General features: G+C 42.7%; 1 long non-coding RNA gene across 3 annotated transcripts in view; it reads right to left on the minus strand.

Annotated features, from left to right (window-relative positions):
* The window catches only part of LOC308619795, a 205,725-nt gene extending 189,388 nt beyond the window's left edge, over positions 1-16,337 (minus strand). For all 3 annotated transcript variants that reach the window (XR_014016230.1, XR_014016231.1, XR_014016232.1), the window contains exon 1: positions 16,005-16,337. This is a non-coding gene — a long non-coding RNA (uncharacterized lncRNA). The remainder of the gene's footprint in view (positions 1-16,004) is intronic.
* Between the last annotated feature and the right edge of the window lie 6,072 nt (positions 16,338-22,409).

A 22,409-nucleotide genomic window follows, 5' to 3' on the forward strand; every position in this document is an offset into this window, starting at 1 on the left:
ATTACTGTTTTTATTAATATTAATGTGTAGTTTGGTCAATTTAGGGCCTCTTTTGCTCCTGTTGTTCAGCTTTGACCACGTGTTCACACCCAAACCCAAACATGGTGTGGTGCAGTGGGACAAGCACAGGTTCAGAAGCTTCATGACCTTGGGCAAGTTACTTAATGTCTCTCAACCTTAGTTTCCTCATGTAGAACACCTCTAGAACTGGTGTGAAAGGTAAAGATACGATTATGTGTTTGCATACGTGCCTAGTACAATGGGCACTTGCTATGTAATAGTTATTACCATTATAAAAGCAGGTACTTGGGCAACTTGTTAATTGTCTCAGTAGAGGAAAGATACTTCAGAGAAAATAGACTCGTGTGTAAGGCTACACTAGGGTTCTGTGGATTTCAACAAGTAATTCAGGCAGGCTCTTCTTTCTAGCCACTATCCCCCATACCCCACCCCCAAGACGCACACACACACACGCACACGCACACGCAGAAAACTCTAAGAGCTTTCCATCAGACTGGAATAAAACTTGAAATCCATCCAGTGCTGGGTCTGATGCTACCTGGATGAACCTGGGCAAATCAGTGAAACTATCGAAAATCTACTTCAGTAAAGAAGTTGTAAAGATCCAGTTAGAAAATACATGAAATACATGTAGAAAATGACTTAAAAATTCAAAAGTATAATTATAATGAACCCTCCTCCACTGTACACATAAAAGCAGCCCCCCATGAAAGGACGTCATATAGGGTGCTTTGTTAAGTGACCCAGCCTGGTGAGGGAACTGAAAGAAACTTTTTAAAAAAACTAATATGTGTCACCATAGTTTAAATGAAATCTACATTTAATGACTAACGACCAAATCATGTCAGAGCTCAAAATTACACACCAGTTTCCTCTTTGCTGCTTCCAACAGGCTTTAGCACCAAACCTGGTCTAACCGTGACTGTTTTAGGTGTTGTCATTGTTAATTGCTTTTGTTTTAAGCCTAGTTCTCCAGGGGGCTCGGCTAAGAGGGAGTAAGCCGCGGCAGCTCCGTGTGTGACGCTCGTCCGTCACAGGCTCGGTTCTGGAGGCCGAGTGCACGCCCCAGGGAGAGGACAACAGCAGGCTGGGTCACCCCACGGCAGGGAAGGTGGAGGAGTATATGACCCAGGTTGCTAGAACTGGATAAACAAACCATCAGCACTCAGATCCGATGGCTAAATCAGAGCAAAGAGGGTCTTCAGAAAGAGCCCAGGGTGATGCTAGGTTTATTTAAAATTTCCTCCCAGAGCTATTCTTATAATAACCCAGGCAGTGGTTTCTGTAAAAGTCAGATTAGATCATCCTGCCCTGCCTTTTAGAAGTTTCCACAGCAGATGGAGGGACACAGCTTTAGAGGAAACCCCAACTCACATCCGTCCGCATTCATTATTGGCCCTGTTCTCAAAACGCTATACGTTATCTTGAGCCTGTTTGTTTTTATCTGTCAGAGTGGTTTATTGTTAGGGAAATGTGGTGTCAGCTGTCTCTTCCCCACCATCAAAGCCGCTTCATTAAAGTTAATAGTGTTTGACTTGCAGAGATCTCTTACCGAGGTAACCCAAGAAAGCTCCTGCTGGCTGTTATTTTTCCGGCAGTAAAGGCACCAAATGGATGCAATAACTGCATTAATCTTTGAGGAAGAAGACGAAGAAAACCATACAGCACGACTCTATCTAATAGCTGCTGAATAAATGCACCTTGAATTCACGAGGCTAACTCTACCCTTCAGTTTGGGACAGGGTGTCAAACTATATGACCTGTGTCTTGACTTTGCCACTCAAGGCTCTGGGGCCTGTAGCTTGTCACTTCCCCAGTCTGAGCTTCGGTTTCTTTATCTCAGAAATGAGGGGGATGGATTTGAAGGAAGGCTTTTTTCTTCTAACCGGGGAATTCTTTGGACAAAAGTAATCTGACAATGAAAACTGATGTATAAAGCAGATACAAGCAAAAGTTTTCTAGCTACAGGTGAGGAGAGAGACCAGAAGACCTACCTTCTCGGCATCTTTACCCTCCTCCATACCCACCCCCCACCTAAACCCATCCTCCCCCCTCCCCCAGGGGGTCCTGAGCAACCTCTGTGGGCTGCCACCACCCCTCAGGACTTCCTGGAACATCATTTGAAACCTACTGGCCTAGGAAGAATTATCTTTAAGGTCTTTTCTGCTCAGACTCTGGATTCTGTGATGAAGTAACTGAAGTAAAACCACATGAGGACAGTTTCTAATTAGGGTAATAACTTTATGGAAGTCTCTGCTCAGTGCCAGACAAACATGAAAGTTTGGGTTTTGTTTTGTTTTCTGTCTTTTAATCACAGCTGTCAAATCTCCCTTCCCATTTGGAGTAGTGGATCTCAAGCAAGTTCCATTACCTCTGGGTTCCTGTCACTGAGTGCTAGTTAGTTCCGTTGGAAATCTCAAACTAACTCGATTGAAATCTCATCACCTCCCTCTCCAGTAGGGCAGGCTGGGGCTGGACGTGTGATTCTTCAGAATGCTCCCTCACCCAGTGGGCCGCCCTCACAGGTGGGAAAACCAGCAAGAGAGTCAAACGCTACAACAGTGCACGCCTGACCAAGATAAGCTCAGGCATCCTCGCCCCCTCAGCATCCTGCCATCCCGCTCCAGCCCTCTCCTCTTCTCCAGACGGCCAGGGGACAGATCTGCAAGCCCAAGCAGTAGGGAAACCTAAAGCCAATTTTCCCTTCTTGCAAGCAAGAAGGAATTTCCACCCTTTAATCTGTTGAAGGAATTACTCCTTAGCCTCTGTTTCTCCCTCGCTGAAAGAGGAGAAAATCATCAACACTGCTCTTCCAAAAGGCTGTGACCAAAAAGCCTCTCTCCCTCTCTCCCTTCCTCCATAACCTCCATAAAAGGTCTTCAGGATGGGAGAGGAGACTGGGTCAATGAGTGGAGGTAGAGGACCAAGTAGGCTGCCCCAAAGTAGGGGGTAAAGGGGAGGCAGGGGATGGAGAAGGGAAAGGGAGGGGCCACAACTGTCACTGGCTTTCTTTAAAATGTTGCATTTTCCACCAGGGCTCTAGTTGCCAAATCCAGTACTGCAGGAAAAAAAAAAAAAACCCACCAAACATCCTGTACACATGTAATACTAGGACGTCTACCAGACTATGTTTGTGTTTATACATGTGGCTCAGACTTGGATGGGTACCAGCACGTGCACCTGTGTAAAACTCTAAAGAATTCCAAATCACACATTTCGTTTTATTTTTTTGACCCGAGTCTCTGACAGAGAAAAATAAAACTAGAGCGAAAGGAACCATTCATTCATGCTTCCATGCATTCAGCACTGTCTATGGAATCTTTCCTTAACACCAGGCACTTGAGCGAGGCAATGACAAATAAAGCATGTTCTCTGTCTGGCCGTGGTTATTCAAAACCACAGAAATAATTCCATTTGTATAACACTTTAGCATTACTTTTCAAGAAGGTTTTATACACAATAGTTCATTAGGATCCTCACAACCATAAGATGGTTACGGTAGATATAACCATTATTTTACAACCAAAAAAAACAGACACATGGGAAGGTTAAATGACTTGTCTAGTCCCACAGATAGTTAAGTGCATGGCAGGGATTAAAATTTAAGGCATCTGACTTCTGGTCCCAGGCTCTTTCTGTTTGATCAAACTGTAACCAAATGTATCCTGTGATTTCCTTACAGCTGCCATTACAATGACTGTAGACTCCCGACTTTCAAGGATCTTTTCTATTTCAAATGTTCTGTTCCCTTGTCTTCCAATCTTCCAAATTTTGCTTGTCAGACCACTTGAACTAGTTCTGAAAATATAGTCATTTGTACCAGCTTTAGGTTTGAAAAATATAGCTTTTGTAGTTCAAATGGACTGAAGTTAGATTTAGCCTTTATAATATTAAGACAAGGCAAGAGTCACAGTTTTTCAATCAAACCACCCTTTGGTGTAGAAAATTATTTTGCTACACACATTATTTAAACTGTTCTGAAACCTACTCTGACGTTCTTTTTATTAATCTTTTTCCTGTTTCAAATCCTTCCATCAGGCATTTCTGTCAGGCTTCTGAAGGGTCCCATATGCACACTTCCAGTGCAGAAATTGTGTTCTTTTTTGGTTCATTGGAATCCTTCAGAATGTCTGGCACTGAAACATACTGGCTATAATTAAAAGGCTATGATTTCTGTGAATTCCCATTAAGCTAGTGAAAAAAATCTGCATTTGAAAAATACAGTTAACACATTAAGATACAGTTGTACTGAAAAATGGTTCATCTTTTAAAAACTACTTAAGCAGATGAAACTAAGCTGCCTGTAATAAAAATATGCTCATTTTTAGTAAAATCCTTCACTTCTAAATAGAGGGGTTAGCTTAGTATATATGTGGCCAATTAGCCATAAAAACTCAACTAGACATGAACCGTGCAATCCACCAGTTCGCCCGCTGACGTTAAAACACAGATCCTATTAACAGGAATGTAATTTAAATGGTTAAAAAGTGATAAAAGGGCTTCCCTGGTGGCGCAGTGGTTGAGAGTCCGCCTGCCGATGCAGGGGACACAGGTTCGTGCCCCGGTCCGGGAAGATCCCACATGCCGCGGAGCAGCTGGGCCCATGAGCCATGGCCACTGAGCCTGCGCGTCTGGAGCCTGTGCTCCACGACGGGAGAGGCCACAACGGTGAGAGGCCCGCATACTACACACACACAAAAAAAAGTGATAAAGTACTTAACTATAATCTGATAGGGTTTCGAATATGATACTGCTGTATACCAATGACAGATCAGTTTTGAATTATGACTCCAGCAAAGTTTGAAATAGCTCAAGCATGATAATTAGGGATCCACAAATTCAAGAACTGCATTATATTATGTTATATATTATATTCAGTCACACCTCTTTGCCCATGAACAGAAGCATATTCTCTAACATTCAGATAAAAAGGCCACGTGAATCTTTCAAAATTATAGGTCCTGGATGCCCTAGAAACCCCTGACTTAGTTTCCCTATTCAACTTACTTATCTTTAAAATGTGATATAACTCAAGATAGTTGCTCAAGAAACAATATGTAAGAGGGCCCATGAAGTGCAGAAATGTTCACTGGTTCCTGGGGAAATGCACAAAGAGCGGTCAAAATAATCACTTCTCTCCACATCAGGGACCCTCATACTCCATAGGGACATGCCTACACGGGCACAGGAGAGCCAGTGATAAGGAAGACCTGGGAGGAAGATGTCTGATCCACTTATTATTAGCTTCATAAGAGATAAATGTGAGCTGATGTGTCTTACTCTTTATTATAAAATAACACCCTTTACATTTATGGGATAGGCTTGAGCCCATCAAGAAGAGCCTGATGGCTTGCCAACGAATTGGTGACCTCACTCTGAGAATCACTGCTCTAGTGATTCTCTGCTTATAATATTAAAGGTAGGATTTCTTTTATAAGCGTTCATAAGTGTAAGTAAAGTGAATTATTTTGGAAGACACACTAAATTCCAATCATCTCAATTAATTGTCTCAGCTTTTTTTTTAAATTTATACATTTTTTTTATTAGTTTCTGCTTTATAACAAAGTGAATCAGTCATACATATACATCTGTTCCCACATCCCTTCCCTCATGCATCTCCCTCCCTCCCACCCTCCCCATCCCACCCCTCCAGGCGGTCACAAAGCACCGAGCTGATCTCCCTGTGCTCTGCGGCTGCTTCCCACTATCTATCTACCTTACGTTTGGTAGTGTACATATGTCCATGCCTCTCTTTCGCTTTGTCACAGCTTACCCTTCCCCCTCCCCACATCCTCAAGTCCATTCTCAAGTAGGTCTGTGTCTTTATTCCCGTTTTACCCCTAGGTTCTTCATGACATTTTTTTTTTAATTCCGTATATATGTGTTAGCATACGGTATTTTTTTTTTTTTTTTTTTTTTTTTTTTTGCTGTACGCGGGCCTCTCACTGCTGTGGCCTCTCCCGTTGCGGAGCACAGGCTCCGGACACACAGGCTCCGCGGCCATGGCTCGCGGGCCCAGCCGCTGCGCGGCATGTGGGATCTTCCGGGATAGGGGCACGAACCCGTGTCCCCTGCATCGGCAGGCGGACTCTCAACCACTGCGCCACCAGGGAAGCCCAGCATACGGTATTTGTCTTTCTCTTTCTGACTTACTTCACTCTGTATGACAGACTCTAGGTCTATCCACCTCATTACAAATAGCTCAGTTTCGTTTCTTTTTATGGCTGAGTAATATTCCATTGTATATATGTGCCACATCTTCTTTATCCATTCATCCGATGATGGACACTTAGGTTGTTTCCAGCTCCGGGCTATTGTGAATAGAGCTGCAATGAACATTTTGGTACATGTCTCTTTTGGAATTATGGTTTTCTCAGGGTATATGCCTAGTAGTGGGATTGCTGGGTCATATGGTAGTTCTATTTTTAGTTTTTTAAGGAACCTCCATACCGTTCTCCATAGTGGCTGTACCAATTCACATTCCCACCAGCAGTGCAAGAGTGTTCCCTTTTTTCCACACCCTCTCCAGCATTTATTGTTTCTAGATTTCTTGATGATGGCCATTCTGACTGGTGTGAGATGATATCTCATTGTAGTTTCGATTTGCATTTCTCTAATGATTAATGATGTTGAGCATTCTTTCATGTGTTTGTTGGCAGTCTGTATATCTTCTTTGGAGAAATGCCTATTTAAGTCTTCTGCCCATTTTTGGATTGGGTTGTTTGTTTTTTTGCTATTGAGCTGCATGAGCTGTTTATAAATTTTGGAGATTAATCCTTTGTCAGTTGCTTCATTTGCAAATATTTTCTCCCATTCTGAGGGTTGTCTTTTGGTCTTGTTTATGGTTTCCTTTGCTGTGCAAAAGCTTTGAAGTTTCATTAGGTCCCATTTGTTTGTCTGTGTTTTTATTTCCATTTCTCTAGGAGGTGGGTCCAAAAGGATCTTGCTGTGATTTATGTCATAGAGTGTTCTACCTATGTTTTCCTCTAAGAGTTTGATAGTTTCTGGCTGTCTCAGCTTTTTAAGTGGCCACAAAATAGTGTGCTGCAGCCCCCTTGATTGTGCAATTCCAGGAAGCTGCCATCCTTAGAATCAGCTCCTCGGGTCTAATCCAAATCCCATTTGCTTAGGATCAGCACATTCCCTCTGGTTTTATATTCATTGGAAAAAGAGACATCTTGTGACATCACTCTCCAAATACTATGCCACCATCGCAAATTTAGAGAATGGCTAGGAATCATGTGCCCTACCAGAGGACCTGGGCCCTGCCAAAATGACCAGATCATGTGGTCAGCTAATGTGGTCTAGCTGGTGTCCTTAAGAGAACCAGTTTCTTGGAGGAGAGGGAGGAAATCAGCATGTGAACACTGGCAAATCATTCTATTTAGTTCGTGTAGAATAAACCCACTGGGTATGAAGACCTCCATTCAAAGTTCACGAAATGTTACTGTAGTGTTTTACATTAACAATAAAAACATAAAACTCAAGAAAGAGATCCTGTCATTGCTGGCTTTCTAACCAAGCTCAGATCCATTCCCTCCTCTCCATTTTCTGCTGCACCACTTGAGGGGCATTATATCTTGCCTGGACCATTGCAGTAGCCTCTTAACTGGCCCCTCTGCCCTGAGCCTCTCATTTTTCACACTGCTTAAAAGTTAATCTTCCCAAGTCCAGCTCTGATAAAATTACTCCCCTGATCAAAAAATTTGAATCATTGCTTCCCATTGCCTGTCAACAGAATTAAGATCACATCCCTTAGGCTGGGATTCAAGGCACTTGCCTCTTTCTAATGTCGTTTCCCACATCACTCCAAGCAATCTGCAAGGCCCACCACTCCTCTCTGTACAAACTCCCAGCGTCTGCTCTTGCAGTTCCCCCACCTGGAGTACTGTCCCCTGCCCTCATTCCATCTCTTCTTCACCCCTCTAAGACAAGATTCTACCCATGTTTAAAGGCCCAGAGGAGGGAAATTCTATCTTTTCTATAAAAAAGTGCAAAGAGCAGTTCCTGGTTCATAAGCACTCAATACTCCTTATCTGTTATCATTGTTGTTGTTGCCATGAAGTCTTTAATCTTCAAAGATGAACTAACCCCTTCCTCGTATGGGTAGCTCTCTTCAGATATGCCTAATTACATGTTATTCCCTTTCATAGTTATTTAACTATATATTTCATCTCCTCTTACAGACTGTAAGCTCCTTAAAAAGATCTTATTTCATTCACTTTTGAAGCCTCCATGTCAGACTGCGAGGCCTTACACACAAATTTGAAGAAAAATGTTAAATATCGCCCTAAGCCACAAGGGGGCATGGTTGAGCTACTCTAATAGTGGAATCATCCTACAGTCAGTAATAAGGCCTTTAGAATTGAAAGGCTTTTCTCCCTTGAAAGCATATTTGTAAATCTGTTTAAAGTAAATATATACACATCATGTGTGATTACAACTCTACTCATGTTAACATGGAAAGATAGCCGCAATATAGTGAATTTTAAAAAGGAATAAGCAAAATAGAATTTATATGGTCCAATTTTTATAAATATCTATTCTTAAACATACACAGGAAAAATCAAAGTCTGGAAGAATATCCACCAAAATGTTAGCAGCTGTTATCTCTAGTAGGGGAGAGGGAAAAAGAGGGTGGTAACATGGAGGTTTTTATTTTCTATTTTGTACCTTTCTGGATTTTTAAAATAATCAATACATAATAATTTTATAATAGAAAAATAAAGCTACTTAATTCAGAAAAATCTCAAAGCAGAATGTTTATTTCTCTTGTCATCTCATCTCCAGTCCCATATTTCATGTATTTAAAAGTAAATACACAACTTTGAGAATTTTCTGATAGACTGAAGCAAAGATTTTCAAAATCTCTTGGTACACTGTGCCGGTGGTGTCTCAGTAATTTTTTATGGCACCCCTGGGATGAAAGAAATACCTACCAGTTCCACTTGTTAAGTAGTTAAGTCCAAACAACTTACTATTTATGTCCTAGTAATTTAGTAGCCATTTAAAAGAATAATACAGATAAACTGGAAAAAAATTTTAATTTCATTCTTAAATGATCACAGTTACTTATTCATGTACTGTGTTCACCTATGGGGCACTGTACAACTTCTTGAACTTTGGAATCAGATGGGACGCTGCTCCCCTCATTTCCTTCTCCACACTGATTCCATCCCCATACTCGATTTTATCACAGCAGCCACCAAAAACCCAACTCCGCAAAGATGTGACATTAAAGGAATGTAGCATGATCTAATGGTGAAACTACGAACACTTCGAGCTAGTGGTTCTTGAGCATCCCACAGATGTTGAGTATAGCTCTGTTTTCCTTAAAAATTTAAACTATCTCACAGCACCCTGTGAGTTTACTGCAGCACCTCCAGGCACCGCAGGGCACAATTTGGGAATCGGTAGATTCACATGATAAAGCTGGTTGTTCTCTGTGAGGCTGGCAAAGGGGGAAGAAACCTCATTAAATTTCCTTGAAATTATTCCAACCTAATAGCTCAGTCAAAATTATTTTGTTTTCTCCGAACAAAAGCCTTCTGGGAAGGAGAAAAGGATGGTGTGGGAAGCTGAGCTGACCGCTGGACTCATAGCTTCCACGTCCCCCCATTCCACCAAAGTCCTCTTCTAATCCGTTCTCTCCAACTCAAAACTAAGTACCAACAGCAGCCTCCAAAGCAGCATGTCCCCGGGAAACTCCCAAATTCTTCTCCATGGTGTCTGAGCCTGGATCTCCAAACATCCTACTGACTTTTCCACCTTTCTACCCAACTGTTTTGAGGCCATGCAAAGAGGTAGGAAAGCACAGCAGGCCCTACCACTGAACTGCTACCAGTGAGCTAGCCCTGGTCCCTTCCCAAATCAGGAGGGATTTTCTCCTGCCAGGAATCACGAGTTAGCTCCTGGGACCAAGCCCTCCAATCAAGTCCAGAACTGCTATCCAAATCCACTTGAAATAGGGATTAAGAAGCATTTTTTTTCCTCTAAAGTTTAATGAATCCAATTTCACATCTTGATTTAATGAGATGATTTGTGATTTTCTATTATCAACTCAAATATAATTAAAACAAACCCCAAAGTCATCACCAACTTGTGCGGAAGGAAGCTCCATGCAGGGACCACTTAAAAAACTTAATCAAGATCACAGGTAGGTGGAAACAACCCAAATGTCCACAGATATCAACAAATGTGGCATATACATACGATGGAGTACTATTCAGTCTAAAAAGGGAGGAAATTCTGACTCATGCTACAACATGGATTGCTAAGTGAAATAAGCTAAACACAAAAGGACAAATACTGTATGATTCCACTTATATGATGTCCCTTGAGGTCAAATTCATAGAAAATAGAATGGTGGTTGCCAGGGGCTGGAGGTTGGGAATGGGAAATGAGTGGGTATGGAGTTTCACTTGGGAAGATGAAAAAGTTCTGGAGATGTATAATGGTGATGGTTTGTACAACAATGTGAATGTACTTAATGCCACTGAATTATACATTTTAAAATAGTTAAGTTTGTGTTTAAAGTCGTTTTTTAAAAATCATGGAGATGACTTTGTGGTAAGGGGAGCCTTTGATTTAACTGGAATCATGTCCCTAAATGTCACTTGGAGAGCTTGCAGCAAACCTAGAGATGAGTCCATTTGGCTGATTTCGTGTTAAATACATACATGAGGTTTCAAAACCCAAGGACCCTGTTCTAAAGGAAATGATGTCTAAACAAGAACAGTAGCAGCACACCAATAATAGAAACAGGGCTTCCATGTCTTCTAGCCCCTCAGAAGGAAGAGTAAAGTATTCCTAAGAAAATTCAAAATCTCCCCCGAATTTCCCAACCCTTCAGGAAAGAGTGTGAAATTCTCACTCATCTTCCACTCAAAGTTGATACTGCACTTTCCCTTTGCTATAAATCCAAGACATGATGAAGTGGTACCTAGAACAGCAGCCTGAAGAGAGGGGCAAATACTACCTGACCTGGGTCCCAGAACCCAGCGTCCTGGGTGTGAGGTGTCCTATGAGGTGTGTCCTGGCTGTACTGTGGTACTGATGTTGTTAAAGGTCCAAAGTACTCGGCTTGCTCTTTCCTCGCAGGCCTGGTCTGCTGATACATTTCCAAACAGCGTTCTGAAAATGTCTGGGGAGGAGGAAAGGGGCTTTCTGTGGTCAGCTGGGGAAATGGTGTATGACGCTTTCTCCAAAGGCTCAGAGAAGTCCTGCAGGATAGAGATTTCAACTCCAGCTTTCTCACATCCTCATGCACTATTTTAAAATATCCCTAGCTCCTCCTCTTGACTTCTCTGTTTTGTCAATGGCATCCATCTCAAATCTTTAGAGTCTTTTTTTAATTTCTCCTTTTGTCAACACATTCCATCAGTCATCAAACTATAAATTCAGCTCCAGCCATACCTCTTCCGTCAAAACTTTTTTCTTCTATGTCCCCTGCCATCATGCTAGTTGAAGTCCTTATGATTGTCCCTCTTGACTATCCCTAAAACCTCCTCACTGGTCTCCACATCTTGTTTTCTTCCCTCTTAACAACCACCATCAGAAGAATGTTTCTAGGCTGAAGTGCTGAGCATGTCACAACTACGCTTAGGAACCTTCAGTGGCTCCCCACTGCCAACTGGATAAGGAAAGGCAGACCCCTCAGTCTGGCAAGTGAGGTTCTTCGTGGTTCTCACTCCAACCTGCCCTCCTGGCCTCATCTCCCACCTAAAGTTCTAGTCAACTGAACTATTTACAGGTCTCAAGATTTCCTAACCCCACACCCCACACCCCGCATTTGCTCTCCTCAATGCACCTTCTCATTTTCCCCTTGTCTTTATCCAACTTTGAAGTCCAGCTCAAATACTGGAATTGCTGTGAAATCATTGATCTTTTCTTTGCATTCTCCCAAACACTTCAATTGTTGGAATCTCAAAATTCATAATACAATCAGTTTTGATTAGCATCATGTCTCAAAACAATCCATAGTATATTAACATGTTACACATTGAAGGACTACAAACAACTTTGAATATCAAACTATCCTATTCATCTCTGTATTCTCCTTAAGTGCCTAACACGATGCTTTATACAAAAAAAATTTAATAAATGTCTGTTGAGTGACATTTAGCTGTTTCATACTATCAAATTTTTAAACCTCAATTACATTCTTTTTTTTAAGATTTTTTTGATGTGGACCATTTTTAAAGTCTTTATTGAATTTGTTACAATATTGCCTCTGTTTTATGTTTTGGTTTTTTGGCTGCGAGGCATGGGGGATCTTAGCTCCATGACCAGGGATCGAACCCACACCCCCTGCATTGGAAGGCCAAATCTTAACCACTGGACCACCAGGGAAGTCCCCTCAATTATATTCTTAAACCAGCAATAGTCAATTTTCTTTTTCTTGCATCCTGGACCTTTCTTCTGTTGAAACCTTAGATGGAATCCCAATACATATTTTATAGAGAGATTTCATATGTGTTTTAGATAAAAAGTAAATAAAACACATATAAGTGGCATCCCATTTTATATGCATTTATTTTAAATTAAAATATATAGCATTTTAGCATTTCTCATTATTAAGTGAACTACTGAGAATAGTAGGCAGGTTTGATGAATATAAAATTTCAAGTAGAGGGTTAGAAGTGGCAATTTGCAATCAGCCATTTCTGGATCAAGTTTATTTCTATATTTTGTCTTGGTTTCACAGAGTTGAGAATATACTGATTCACACAGATAAGCCATAATGTGCAATTTTATGTCAGTGGACCATTGGTAGGGTAATGAATTTCATTATTTCTAAAGCGTAGATACAACCTGCTATCTCAGCAACACATAAGAAAGCCATACAGAATTTCGTTATTTCTAAAGCATAGATACAACCTGCTATATCAGCAACACATAAGAAAGCCATACAGAACAGTCAAGAACACAGACTGATTTCAATCTGGGATCTCTTATTTACCTGTGCATAACTTAAGCAAGTTATTTAGACTAAGTTCCCACATCTGTAAACTGGAAATAATAATAATTCCTCCCTCATAAGCTTGTGCAAGAAGAAGACAGGTCACATAAATAGGAGACATCAGAGTGTGCAGTCTTAATGTTTTATCATATATGGAGCAGTTACTAAAACATTTATAAGATGTAAAGTATAAAGAATAGCAATATCACAAAACCCACCCAGTTTAAGAAAGAGAAAACGACGGTTACTTTTGAAATCCCCAGCGTGCCCCTTTCTGACTCCATTCCCGTTTCTCCCCCATGAGGTAACTGCTACCTTTCCCATATTGTATTTTTAAAAATGTGTTAGCACCTACTCTATTAGTATGTGTCAGGCTCTGAGTATACTACTTTCTAGTATTTACTCCATCTAACCCTCATAAGCACCCCATGAAGTGGATAACATTCTTCGCATCTTACAGTGAGGGGTGTGGGCCATGGGGATGCTGAGGGACAGTTTGCTGGCGGAGCCACCAGAATCTGAACCCAGGCAGTGGACCTCGAGAGTCCCTGTCCACCGACACAGCCAGGCCTGAAACACAGTTCGATACTTGAATGAACATTTATTAAACACACACCATGTGCCAAACACCATGCTGGGCACTGCAGAGTTTAAGGAAAAGCTTCTTCCTTGCTGGCAACTGTCAGTTTCCAGAACCTCGGGGTTCCTCCCCCTGCTGCGGTCTCTAACTCCGCCCCCAGGACGTGCAGGGCAGACTGTAAGGCCCCGGGAGCCCAGAGTGGCCTTGAGGAAAGGCAAGCGGACCCAGACACTCTACCTCGGTGTTGCCCAGGGTGGTTCTCAACCACAGTCAATCCCCGAGGAACCACGGGAAATTCCAAACTTTTCTGCCCCCACTCCCAGCATCTTCGTCATCCAGGCTTCCTCTGAGAAGTGAACCACGTAGGAATCCAGAGCCTTTGCCAGCAAGAGGCCAGTCGCGGCTCCGTGAATGACCCAGCCCACAAGGAAAGACCTCGACTTTAGTGCATGTCACTCCCCTAATTATTCCCTGTGCTGGGAGTCCAACAATAACAGCGCATCTTTCATAAGCAGCTCCCACCATGAACTTTGGAACCTTATGCATGCAGCCAAGCACTAGGAAGTGCTAAAGGGTCAGGGGGTTTGTGTGGCCAGCAGTCCCAGCCTCTGGGGGAGAATCCCACTCGCTCTCTAGTCCAAGATCTGGACCCAAAAAAACTGCCTGAGCTGCCTCCAGGGCCTATTTCCTGGGGTTGGTGGGTCACCATGCGTGGGTCCTTAGAAGGGCCAGTGGGTCACACAGCAGCTGCACCCAAGCTACCCAGGGGGAAAAGGGGGTGGGGGGGCAGGAGACGTTTCCTTGAGGGTCACAATCACTTAGCAAATGCTCCCAAGGCTACACTGTAAACTGCAATTTTTTTTTTTTTTTTTAGTATTTACTAAGTACGAGTCCTGGTAGACCCCGGGAGTTGGCCGGTGTATGGTTCTAGGACATTAACAGCAAATAAAACAGCCAGGTCCCTAAATGACTGCAGTGGAGCTAGGCAATAATCAAATTAATAATTTCAGATCGTGGTAAGTGCCTTGAAGAAATAAAATATCTTTGGTGCATGACGGTGGGCAGGGAAATGGATATTGGAGCAGAGATCTGAGTAAGGTCGAGCAAGCGAAGCAAAGGCAAGAGATAATCATTCTAAGCAGAGGGGACATCAGTACAACCATGAGTTCTCTGGTTTAACGCTGATTAGGGGTTTAAGAAATGTTTGCTGAAAAATTAATGTTCTCAAAATTCTAGTACAAGGTACAGTTGAGTTCTTAAGAGTGCAAAGGTCAAAGTGCTATACTGGAAAATTTGTTCTTGGCTTTAACTGAAGAGCAAAGAAAATGTGTGTGAATATATATGTCTCACAAGGGTCTTTTAAAAAAGCCTTTCATGTCCTTTATCCTTTAAACTTTTATAACATAGGTTGAAAGCATGATATGATCTGTAACTTCCAGCTCACGTACTGAGAGATCTTTTGCTCAGAACTAAAGAAGACTTCCATTCTATTAGGAGGTAATTCACCTCCCTTGTTCCAGAATTTGAAATAAGAATGCCGTGTACCTCTAAATGCAACTATGTAAACATCTGTGTGCACATGGACTAGGCGGTGGGGAATATGGGACAGGGGCAAGGTTGTTTTCAATATTCCTTTTTTGTTACCAAAACTGGGTAGAAAAGAATACATTGTGCACAACTGTGCAAGCTCCTTGTCCTCTGATGTTAATAGATGTGTTTTTAACTGCTGTTTATATCCCATTTCTAACATCACTACCATCCACATCCTCTCCAAGCCAAAGAAAGTTGAAAAGTGCACGAGGTCTTTACAGCCTTGTACAGTGAGTGCGCCTGCTCAAGTACAATCCGTGTGCGCCCTTCTTTCTCTCTCTAGACAGAATTTCTTGGGGATTCTTCAGGTCCCCCGCCGTATTTCTCCCTAGGCTCTTATTAAAACCAGGTGCGCGGGAGGCGGGCCTTTTTGGACAGAAAAGCCTTCTCTAGGCCCAAAGCTCCCCCTTCCGGTCTGTTTCCTAGAGGGGATTCATGAGTTGAGCAAAGAGAAAGCAGGCAGCTGGTCCTGGCTGGCAAGCGGGGGTGAACTTGTCGAGACGGGCACGCGGCCTGGCTGGCCAAGGGCAATGTGTACAAGGGCAGAAAGTGAGGTTGGGCTGGGGGTAAACAGCCGGTGCCCAGGGACATTTCCGCCCAGTCCCACGCAGGAGCGTTGTCCGCGCGCAATGAAAGGCCCCCAGGTCCACCGCGCTCTGTAGGGCGGGGAGGAGCGGAGGGAAGGTGCACAGCCGCCGCGTATCTGAATTTGAAACCCGGGCGGGCTCGGGTCAGACGGCGGCCTGCGCCCGGGGCGCGCGGAGGAGCCGCCGGAGACCCCGACTCCCTCCCGGGGCTCGCCCGCGGCCCCGCGCCGGCTTCCAGAACGTCCACGGGATTCGCAGTGCTTACCCTCGCTGTTTTCCAGGGACCGGGGAAGGCCCGGCGGGGACCGGTCGTGAGTGATGCGGTGGCCCGGGCCGCGGAGCGCTCAGAGCGACCTCCCAGAACGCCGCAGCCCGGCGCCCGAGAGCCTGAGCTTCCGGGGACGCGGGGCTGCCCGACGCGAGGTCCCCGTGGGCTTCTCTGCCCGCGACCGTTGACCCGAGAGCCTAGGAGCCGAGCAAGGCTTCAGCCGGTGGCCGGAAGGGGCAACAGTTGGGGATGGGGAAGACAGTTGGGCCGCAAAGGCGGCGCCCCCTTTTCGAGCTCGCAGTAAAATTCGTGCGAGCGCTTGAGAGCCTCACCCCGCAGCCTGAACGCCAAATCCGGCCCAGCGTCTGTGAGGGCGTTGGCTACTTATTAGGGTCAAAGATTGGAGTGCTGGCGCTTTGATCACACTCTAGAGTAGGAGACAGGCCTCAGATGAAAGAGGAGCATGTTAGGGCGTAAAAAGTTAAGGTGCAGAGAGGAACAAAAAGACCCCCAAAAATGTGCTTCCGAATTTTGAGTAGCCATTTCCTATTCCTTGGACCAAACATCAAGCCGACCTGTTTTCTCATTTTCTCTAATTGCTATTTAAAATTTTGAAGTCCTTTGCCAGGGTCTGTATAGCCTTTCAGCCTGACAGCCTTGTTTTCTGAGGGGGTTGTATGAATTTTAAGTGAGCCCAGGAAAGAGACAGCCAGCCAGACAAGAAGGTTAGAAAGCCCTTCCATCGCAAACGTTTGCCTCACACAACTGGGCTCCGTAAAAACCACACCAAAGTGGGTCACTCCAGCACATCTTCTGGGCTTGGTGCCCTGTTTGATGGGAAAAAGTGTTCTCAGCCTTAACCCCAAGATCCTGTAACAACTAACAAGGAAACTCCAGAGAAGTTTCCAGATTCAAGCAACCCTAGTGATTTCTGGCAAAATACTGCTGATGCCAGTTTCTCAAATTTTGGTCCACGAACCACCTACAGCAGATTACTGGGGGAATCCTTGTTGTAGGTTCAGGATTTAGGGCCTACACTATAGATGACGAGTTAGATTACCTGCGATGAGCCCAGAAATCTGCATTTTTAACAAGCTTGCCTTGTGAATTGTCTGCTTACTATAATTTGAGAATTACTAGACTTGGCCCTTTGTTTGACGTTGCTGAAATGGTGCTTGTTTTTTTATCTGGAGCCCTCTCTCAAAATTCTTAACAGTATTAAACATTCTTTTTTTCTGTTTTTTTTTCCAAGTGTAGACTATGAAGTTTGACTTCCAAACAAACTGTGCCTTATTTCATGAACTTTTTTAAACGAAGTTATGCCAAAAGCATTACTTCCCGCTGTATAGAGCTCTGAGCACATCCTGAGGATAAGTAGGTGGGCTATACTTTGTGCCGTCTGCTAAGGCACAGAGGGCTGTTTGGGCTGTTTGTCTTTTTTTTTTAATTTATTTTTAGCTGCGTTGGGTCCTCACTGTTGCACACTGTCTTTGTTTTAGTTGCGGCGAGTGGGGGCTACTCATCGTTGCGGTGCACAGGCTTCTCATTGCAGTGGCTTCTCTTGTTGTGGAGCACGGGCTCTAGGCACGCAGGCTTCAGTAGTTGTGGCTCATGGGCTCAGTAGTTGTGGCTCGTGGGCTCAGTAGTTGTGGCACTTGGGCTCAGTAGTTATGGCTCGCGGGCTCTAGAGCACAGGCTCAGTAGTTGTGGCGCACGGGCTTAGTTGCTCCACGGCATGTGGGATCTTCCTGGACCAGGGCTTGAACCCGTGTCCCCTGCACTGGCAGGCAGATTCTTAACCACTGTGCCACCAGGGAAGCCCCCGTTTGTCATTCTGAGCCACACATATTCCTGCCATGCTACAGGAGGCTGAATGTTTTATGCCCCCTACCCACTCCCCCCGCACTGCTTGCCAGATTCATTTGTTGAGACCTAATCCCCAGTGTGGTGGTATTTGGAGGTAGGACCTTTGGGAGATGATAGGTCATGAAAACAGAGGCCAGTGGGATTGGTGTCTTTGTAAAAGAGGCCCCAGAAAGCTTCTGCACCCATCCCACTATGTGAGGACGCAGCTAGTAGATGGTGCCTATGAGCCAGGAAGTGGGCTCTCACAAGACACCGAATCTGCCTGTGCCTTAATCTTGGACTTCCCAGCCCCCAGAACTGTGAGAAATAAATGTCTGTTGTTTATAAGCCACCCAGTCTATGGAGTTCTATTATAGCAGCCCAAAGGGACTAAGACACCTGCCAGTTTTTCTTCTACTGCTTCATTCAGGCCTCAAACTGCACAGCTTTTCTTGGGTAAAATAGAAGCAGAGTCTATGATCAAGATGGTTTCCAAACTGAACTGCACAACAAAAGCATCTATGGAGCTTTTTAAACTACTGACCCACACAGAATCTCAGCAGTCCCAAACATATTTGTTTGCAGAACCTATTTCACAAAGCATCTCATGGGACTAATGAGCTGTCAAAAGTATTGACAGTGCTGACAGAAGTAGCACTGCATTGAATTTGAGGAAATAATTAAAGGCATAAACAGAATATTTGCAACAAAAGTGTTCAACACACAGTTGCTTATAGTATAAAGAATTTGGAAATAACCCAAATTTATCCAGCAGTAGAAAGTGGGTTAAATAAATGATGGTACATTTATATGAAGGAATACAAGGCAACTATTAACATAGTTTACAGAATATTTATCGACTTGGAAAGATGTTCTTGATGAGTAAAGTGAAAAGTGCAACATGAACAATTGCTCTCTTCTTGTTTAAAAAAAAAAAAAAAAAAAGTCTAGTGGTAACTGACAGAAGACCCAAGAAAGCAGACTCCTAAGCTGATGATAATAAGCACTGAAAAGAATCCTAATTTGCACTGCAGAACTGGAAAACCGCAGAACACAGAGCTGTAGTTGGAAGGCTACTGAAGAAGCAATTCAATGTCCTCTCCAAGTCATTACAACTGGGTGACTGTCCTCCACCCCAGCAAAACACTGGAGGCTTATTTCCCGGAGAGGCTACGTGCATTAAAAACAAGAGGATTAAATGAAAATTTAAATACTGCCCAAGCCCTCTTCTCCAGCAGGCTGGAAGCCTGACATACGTCTCCCAGAGAGGAGATTGCAGAATTCTTCTCTGGTGAATCTGGCCTGCCAAAGAGAAAAGAGAAAAGATACTGACATGACAGGCTCTTGATCAGATCCAAGCCCATAGCTGACAAACCCCATCCACACACGCACAACTTCCAATTCGCTTTTTTTTTTTTTTTTTTTTGCCCCACTTGGCAGATAACAAGAATTACTTGTTGTTAGAAGAAAGATTCTAATGTTAAAGAGATGATAAGAGCAGACAGCAAAAACCAAGGCTATTAATGGAAAAGAAAACCCGTTTTTTTTGTTCATGAAAATTCTCAGAGAGATAAAAGAGTATATATGCACCCATGAAACAAGAACAAGCTGTTAAAAAAAAAAAAAAAAGGAAATGAGAACAAGGCAGAGCTCTTGGACATTAACTATACGGAAAAAAAATGACTAGGGATAAACGATATAGGTGAAAATAAAGGACAGGCCAGATCAACTAAATGATAGGAGTTCCAGAAAGAGAGGACAGAAAAAAATAGAGGGGAGGCTGTCATTAAATAAATAAGTTAATTAATCAATAGGATTTCCCCAAATTGAAGGACAGGAGTCTCCTGATTGAAAGGACCTCTTGAGTGTCCAGAATGGGTGAAAATAAACCTACATGAAGGAACATCCTTATCAAATTTCAGAATATTTGTACAAATAGATTTTAGCCACTTCTAAAGATAAAGAAATGAGTGACCTAGAAAGCATCAAGAATCAAAAACAGCTTCAGACTTCTCAACAGCAGCACTAGAAGTTGCAAGGCAATAGTAGCTAATAGTTCAGGTAGAATCTGGCTATATTATACTGTATTAAGTGCTTTACACTTCATCCTCACAACAACCCTATGAAATAGGTGCTATTATTACCTTCATTTTACAGGTGAGAAATCTGAGATACAAAGGAGCTGACAAACTTGCCCAAATGACAGAGGTAATAAATGCTAGGATTTGAATCAGGCAGACTGGCTCCAGAGCCCATGATCCTAATTGGTATATCATACTGAAGCAGTGCCTTCAAAATTAAAAGGGAAAAGTTTATGCAACTCAGAATTATATATCTGGCCAAGTTATCATTAAGTGATAAAGTAGATAACTTTTGGATATGCATATTCTCAAAAATTATACCTCTCATAACTCTTAAGGACAATTATTGTACAATTTCACTTATATAAGGTGCCTAGAATAGTCTAATACATAGAAACAAAAAGTAGAACATTGGTTACCAGGGGCTGTGGGGAGGTAGGAATGAGGAGTTGTTGTTTAATGTGTACAGAGTTTCAGTCTGGGATGATGACATGGAGATGGATAGTGGTATGGTTGCACAATAATGTAAGTATAGTTAATGCCACTAAAAATGGTTGAAATGGTAAATTTTATGTTATGTTTACCAAAAGGAGGAAAAAGCTCCTATAGGAAAAAGTACGCCACCCAAATGAGGGAGTGAAGCAAGAAAGAGGAAAGTTAGGATTCAGGAAGCAAGAAATCCGACTCAAGAGTAAGGCAAAAGGAATCCCCCGGATAATGAAGAAGGGAGATCCTGGGATAGCGGCTGTGCATTAGGCTCAGAAAACAACCACTTCAGAAGGTGCAGGGAGTGAAGTTTCCAAAAAGATGAAATTGATAGAAGACATGATATTTTTCTGAACTTACTGAGAAGATATACAGCTAATTGGGAGAGAATTTGAAGCTAAATTAATAATTACATAAAAACTTAAGCAGGGACTTCCCTGGAGGCACAGTGGTTAAGAATCCACCTGCCAATATAGGGGACACGTGTTTGAGCCCTGGTCCGGGGAGATCCCACATGCCGCGGAGCAACTAAGCCTGTGCACCACAACTGCTGAGCCAGTGCACCACAACTACTGAAGCCCGTGAGCCTAGAGCCTGTGCTCCACAACAAAAGAAGCCACTGAAATGAGAAGCCCGCTCACCACAACGAGGAATAGCCCCCCTTGTCACAACGAGAGAAAGCTCGCACACAGCAACGAAGACCCAACGCAGCCAAAAAAAAAAAAAAATGAATTAATTAATTTTCTTTTTAATTTTAAACTTTTTTAAATTAAAAATGTTAAAAAAAAAAAAAAAGGGCTTCCCTGGTGGCGCAGTGGTTGGGAGTCCGCCTGCCGATGCAGGGCACACGGGTTCGTGCCCCGGTCCGGGAAGATCCCATGTGCCGCGGAGCGGCTGGGCCCGTGAGCCATGGCCGCTGAGCCTGCGCGTCCGGAGCCTGCGTGTCCAGAGGCTGTGCTCCACGACAGGAGAGGCCACAACAGTGAGAGGCCTGCATACCCAAAAAAAAAAAAAAAAAAAAGTTAAAAAAATGTTTTAATTTAAAATTTTTTTTAAATCTTTAATTAAAAATTTTTTAATTTAAAATTTTTTTTTAATTTTAAAACAACTTAAGCAAACAAACAAAAAATAAGATAATTATTAATCCCAGGAAAACTTAGTGTTGTGATACAAAGGAAAAGTAATCTTCATACTTTTTGGTACTACATGACTCAGTAGTGAATTGCATGTTATCTAGTCGTGATAATGTGAACACTAAATATCTATCTAACCAAAGGTTTATGCTAGATCTGCATCAAGAAGATGAGGGTGTGAGTGTTGCGTACCAGGGTGGGCAGGTGAGGATGGAAACTGAATTCTTATATGCCTTAATGGAAATCAACAGATAATGCCTAAAAAAGAAAACTCAAGAAGTGACTTAGATATATGTGTTAAATACCATAATAAACAACCATAAGATTTAAAAGCAGTTGCCTCCAAAATAAAGCAGAAAATTGAGGAGATGGAGTGGTTTGGAAACTGCTGTTTTTTTGTGGTAAATCTTGGAGAACTGTTTGACTCTTTAAACCATGTGAATATATAAGTTTGGTAAAAATCGAAACTAATTTTCAAAAAAGAAGAACAACACAACTCTAAATCTTCTCCAGAAAGTCCAGAAAAGCCTGTTTCTACCTCTTTGTTTTCTCAAATCAAACTTACTTTTTTCCAAGCAGTAGTTTTCTGCACAATTCTTCTGTGATTTTCTGCCATTGTACACACATTTTCATAAAATAGGCTTTTGTGAGCTAGCCTGGGAATTTAACCATTGCTTATATTACTTCTCTGGAGACATGTATTTCAAGTTCTAACCAAACAACTTCCAAAAATCCTTTCAGAACTTCTCCTGTTTATTAATTGGGGACTGTATTATCCATTCCCATAAGACTTTACATACAATACAGCTAAAAAGACATTTGAAAAATCACAGAATATTACGATTGCATTTGACACT

This window comes from Mesoplodon bidens, assembly GCF_964165515.1.
Source record: "Mesoplodon bidens genome assembly, chromosome: 7".
NCBI lineage: Eukaryota > Metazoa > Chordata > Mammalia > Artiodactyla > Ziphiidae > Mesoplodon > Mesoplodon bidens.